Source organism: Cryptomeria japonica, chromosome 11, assembly GCF_030272615.1.
Source record: "Cryptomeria japonica chromosome 11, Sugi_1.0, whole genome shotgun sequence".
NCBI classification, from domain to species: Eukaryota; Viridiplantae; Streptophyta; class Pinopsida; order Cupressales; family Cupressaceae; genus Cryptomeria; species Cryptomeria japonica.
This window is the reverse complement of record NC_081415.1, coordinates 719,880,922-719,886,921: the sequence shown is the minus strand read 5'-3', so window position 1 is coordinate 719,886,921 and position 6,000 is coordinate 719,880,922.

The following is a 6,000-nucleotide window of genomic DNA, read 5'->3' as shown; positions in this document are numbered from 1 at the left end:
ATCCTTTTTTAATTGCATTAGGTGCAGTTATTAAACCATAAATTGTAGTACCATCACATTATCATTTTTACTTAATCATATTTAAGCATTTAAAATCATAAAAACATTTGTTTCCAAAAAATATGGGTTCATATCATTTTATATATCCATTATACATATGCATTCACCTAGACATTATCATATAAACATTTGAACTTTACATTTTGTTTATCCATATTACATTCATTTAAAAACATCTAGATGCATAACCATACATAACATCATTTTCAAACATTGCATTAACATCATTGCATATCATTATCTCATCATTATATCAAAATAGGAAACACCAAAATCCTGTTCATAAATCATCATATGCATACATCCTCATCATGACATTACATACATACAAACAATGCATCAAACAAATCATACATATATAAACCTGCATTCATATGTCAGTATCCAACATCATAAATCATCATAAAATCATGCATATAAGAATCATCTCATCAATGCATACATATCCATCTAAGCAATAAAAACATATAATCACCATCCTGCATAAAAATCCATACATATCACATGCATATCATCAAAATATGGGATCTCCTCATATATATCATCTCATATATCAGAGTACAACGAAGTCTACAAAACCGGCTACCAAGAGCCATCCAAGATACAGTCCAAAAATACACAATGATACAATACATATATGCAAAAATTCTCTCTTAGATGCCACTCTGACCAGATGTTGTACCACCATCTCCACCTGCTCCCCCACTGGTCCCCGCACCATCCAATCTATCTCTTCGTGGAGGCCCCATCAAACCCCCACTCACTCTTGCATCCCCTGATCTATCCCTCTGCAGAGGACCCATCACACCTCCACTGCTCTGCATCCTCTATGATTGCTCTGATCTGGCCTACCGCATCTGTGAATAGCTCAGTGCTCGCTGACTAGCTGGCACCACCTACTCATATAACCCCCACCAGTAATCTATCTCAGCCTATGCTCGCCGGATCTCCCTCATCACTCCCCCATAGGCCCCTGTGCTCCTACTCCAACCCAGACTCTCTCCTGCAGCTCTGCTAATCTCTCCACCGCACTATCCCTCTCCTACAGCACTACAGCCAGCTCTGACTCCCATGCAAATAGCTGCACATCTCTAGCCGCCACCTCCGCCTCCAAATCCTCTACATGGATCTGCAAATGTACTATCATATGATCCCTAAGATCTCCAGTGGCTCCCTCCCCTGTATCCATAACAGCCTCACCTATATCACCCTCTCTAGTGCCTCTCTCCCCTCTGTCCATCGGGACCTCCCTCTCCATACCTCTACCACCCAGTCTAACTCTTCCCTGCATCAACGGTCCCTACAAAATCCGCAGTGGCAGTCCACCTCTCCCTTTCCACTGAATCCGACTCCCCAACCCACCACCTCCTCCACCACCTCCACCACCTCCTCCTCCATCTCCACCATCTCCTCTCCCTCCTCCACCTGCCATCGGTCCTCGACCTCCTACCCTCCTCCGTCTCCGTCCCCTCTCATCCTCAAAATCGGGCACCGGCTTTGCTGGATCGGATATCCGTAGAATCGGATGTGCCGCCCGGTACTGCGTGTACTCTTCTGATACCCCTGCATCCACAACCCTCGGTTGTATGTCCCAAGGTCTCGCCTGCAGCGTCCAAAACTCCGCCAGTGCCTGGTAATATGATAACAATGGCCCCCATGCATATCTCTCCTGTATCACCCGAGCATACTCCCCTGATCCACTAGGCAATCCCTGTTGCCGTCCAAACTGCCTCATCACTCTCCCTGGCACCTGTCTCTCTACATGGTATGAGGTCCTCCCAATGAGGAATTGAGTCATGAATACATAGGGCAGTGCCTCTGCATCATCATCCCAGGGCTTGCACTCTAGGTATGGTCTCCATATAACTGCATCCAGATCATCTAATGTCCGCCACCACCACTCTAACTTCCCTAGATGGGGTTGACTCATCATACCGCTATACATAAACATATACGGCTGATCCACTGCATGGAACCTAAGACTCACTGGTCGAGTCACTGGTAGGTACTCCCATGCCCAAATATGTATCAACATCACTCCCACTGCTAAGGAACCCCTCCCATGGTATACCACCTCATGCAACTCCTGGTAAAGGTGCGCCTGCACGCACGAACCCAAAGCAAATCGGGTCCCCTTGGTAATCATTATCTCGATCACCTGCCCCCAACCAACGGCCAACCCATGTGATCGCCTATCAAGACACAGTAGTCCTCCCACAATACCGGCCACGACTGCTAGTAATAGCTCATATAAAGTAGCTATCTCCTCCCAAGTAATGGAGCCATCATCAATAAAAACATCCTCATCGAAGAACCTCTGAACTGCTAGAGACCCCCATGATTTGTCATACGTGACCAGCTCCCCCCGAAATGGAATACGCAGGATGCACCATACATCCTCCAGGGTCACTGTCATCTCCCCCTGTGTCAGATGAAAGGTGCACGTCTCATTGTGCCATCGCTCTGCTAATGCCGTAATCAATCTATGATTCATCCGAATCATAGGCATATGCATCACATCATATAATCCAGTTGCGGCAATACAATAGATCTCTGCCTCTATCAACCGATCCCGCAACCCCTATGTCATCAGATGTCTCTCGCGTAATTGCAACACGCGTAGATCCTCCTGCACATGGGCATCCATCAATCATCATCAGTTGTTTTGTTTCAAACTTTCTTAAGTTTAAACCTAGACTATCAACAAATACTTTCATCAAGTATCTTCGGGTCTCAACAAGTAAGCAATCATGGCAACCTAGACTTCAACAGGCATTTATCCTAACAATGACCTAAGTCTCATCAGGCTGCTATGGTTCAAAGAAACTCCCACTTCGCCTCCCTATCCATCCATCTTTGGCATCAGGAGATTATCACACAAACTGGGGTATCCATTATCTTGCAAACAAAAGCACTATTTTGTACACAAAAGCGCTACTTACCTACAATAGCGTTGAACTCCTAACAAAAGCCAAAAGCGCTAGAACACCAACCCAATAGCACTGATTCATAACAATAGCGCTCAATTAGGCACTCAACAGCGCTCATCCATCAAATGTGCCTAAACTAGCCTACAATAGCGCTACAATTTTCAAAAGTGCTCAAACAACACCTCAATAGCGCCATTGCGACACAATAGCGCTAGTTAATTGAATAATAGCGCCAAGACATAGTTTCAATACTATTGCTCCAACTCAACTTGGACTCAGCAAAAAGCGTATAAAAAAGCATAAAATTTCAAATTTCAAATTTGCGTACCGTTGGTCCGTAGTCATCTGGCCGCTGGAACCGACGAACTCGCTCGAGATGGTGCTCTGCTACTAGTACTAGCATCCTAACTACTGCTCGCTCCTCTCAAAAATCACTATCAGAGCTATAATTTCACACTGGTCACGATCACAAATGATCCTGTTTTCACCCCTTTCTCGCCATTTAAACCCTTCGCAATCACCGTAACTTTCCCCCCGCTCACCGCTGTGGTCCCCGTGCCCTTCCCGAGCCCCCCATTTCTCCATTTTCCCCTCGATTTCTTCTATTTTTCACCAGTGTTGCTAACTTGCTCATAGTAATACTTTATAGATTGCAGTTGGTGACTCAGCACAACTTTCAGTTTTAGGTTCAGGTTCTTTTCGGTTGACATGTGGTTGTTTTCAGGATGTTCTTTTGGTTCCTGACCTTTCTATGAACCTCCTCTCTGTTTATCAGATTTGTCATTCTGGCTCTGGTAAAATAGTTGAGTTCTCACCACATGAAGTGGTTATTCGAGAGCTCCATGATCCTGATTTGGTTGTGGCTACTAGCAGTGTTGATCCTGATTCTCAGTTATATCGGTTTGATGGCTTTGAGATTCCAGATGGTTCAGGTGTTTTTCTTATAGCACATGCAGATTCAATGAGCAGACTATGGCATGAGCGTATTGGCCATGTCAACTATAGATGCTTACAACAAATGAGCACACATGCACTTTCTATTAGGCTCCCTCAGATATCTTGTACTGATGGTGTATGTCGAGGTTGTGTACTTGGCAAGCATCATCATGATCATTTTCCTACAGGCAAAGCCACCCTTGGATTTGATCCACAGTGATCTTATGTCATTTGCGACTCCTTCTGTTTCAGGGTCCAAGTATGTGCTCACTTTCATTGATGACTTCTCCAGATGCACATGGGTGTACTTTCTTATGTACAAGTCTGATGTCTTTGATTCATTTCGAGTCTTTAAGACATTTGTAGAGAAGTAGTCTGGTCTTTCTATAAAGAGGATACACATAGATAATGGGAGAGAATATGTGAATCAGGATTTTACAGATTTATGCATAGAGCATGGTTTGTAGCATCAGTTATCAGTTCCTCACACCCCTCAGCAAAATGGTGTTGCTGAGAGAAAGAACAGAACACTAAGGGAGATGACCAATTGTATGCTTCAGTCACATTCTATGCAACCTTCTTTTTGGGCCGAGGCAATTAATTATGCCACCTATATTTAGAATCAGATGCCTCATAAGGCATTGCAAGTTGACTCCTGAGGAGGCTTGGTCCCATGTCAAGCTTGATGTTTCTTCATCCCAAGTTTTTGGTAGTGAGGATTGGGCGTTTATTCCAGATGCTCAGAGGAAAACTATGGAGAGGAAGAGTCGACCACTCATTTTTGTTGGCTACTGTGAGGATGTTAAGGCGTACAGGGTGTTTGATCTTTGTAGTCACATAAATCTATCCAGCTTAATTAAATGAATATTTTCTATTTATTTGATTAAAAATACACTAGCCATGAGTTAAATAAATTAACATTTAATTAATTCATCTTCAAAATATTCTTCTATTAATTAAATAAATTATTCAATTAATTCATTAAACCAAGTTCACAAATCAATTAAATGAATAAAATCTATTTATTTAATAAAATCCCCCTATTCCTCTTTTAAATAAATTAAATTAAACATTTATTTAAATCATTATCCCCCCCACTTGCATTCTCCTAAAAATGCAACTTGCACACATTTATTGAAATAAGTGAATTTTATTTTAATAAAAAATCATATTTTCCCTCACCCACCAAACCCACTTGCAATTCTAATCTCCTTCTAGATTCTTCTAAACCCTTCCTAATTAGCCTAATCCATTCCCTAATTATTTTCACATTCCTAAGCAACTTGGAGTCACTTCTCAAAGACTTCAAAGTCTTTGAAAAGCATTTAATGCTTTATGTGTTCAACAATTTAACCTCCAAAGTCTTCCAAAACCACTAATGGCTCTTACATGACCATTAATGGCTCTTACATAACCATTTATGGTTAATTCAACTTGTCTCCTCAAGCATTTATTGCTTTGACCATGTTTATCCCTTTTGCCTTGGCACAAGAGTTTATTCATTGGATAAAAGCTTTATTCTTTGAATAAAGAGTTTATTCATTCAACTAATCTTGACCTTAACTCCCAAGGTCATGTCAAGCATTTAATGCTTATTCCTTCTCCTCTTAACCTATCTCACATTGACACATGTCATCTTGGGATTGGGTTGAAAGCCCTCACATAGCTTTGAAATCATTCAATCCTGACCCTTGTTGAGATTGCTCAATCTGAACCATCCATTGCTCCATTTTTCCTATAAATAGAGCTCATTTCTTCATAATCCAGATCCTGAAAAACTTGTATGCATTTAAGCTATAGTGAATTTTAGAGAGAATTTAGCATAAACCACTAATATCTTGTCATCTTGGATAAAATAAATCATTTTAACATCAATAGCATTTAGTATTAGCTTTTTTTCACATTTAGAGCAAAATACTTCAATCTCAATCCTCCATAAGAATCCATAATGCAAAAAGTTGCCGAGAGCTAGACTATTTTGGAACTTGGAGAGGAGAGGAACAAAGGAGAAGAAATCAAGAGCATGTTAGGAGGCATTTGGAGATGCCTCAACATATTTATCTTCTTAGTTGGA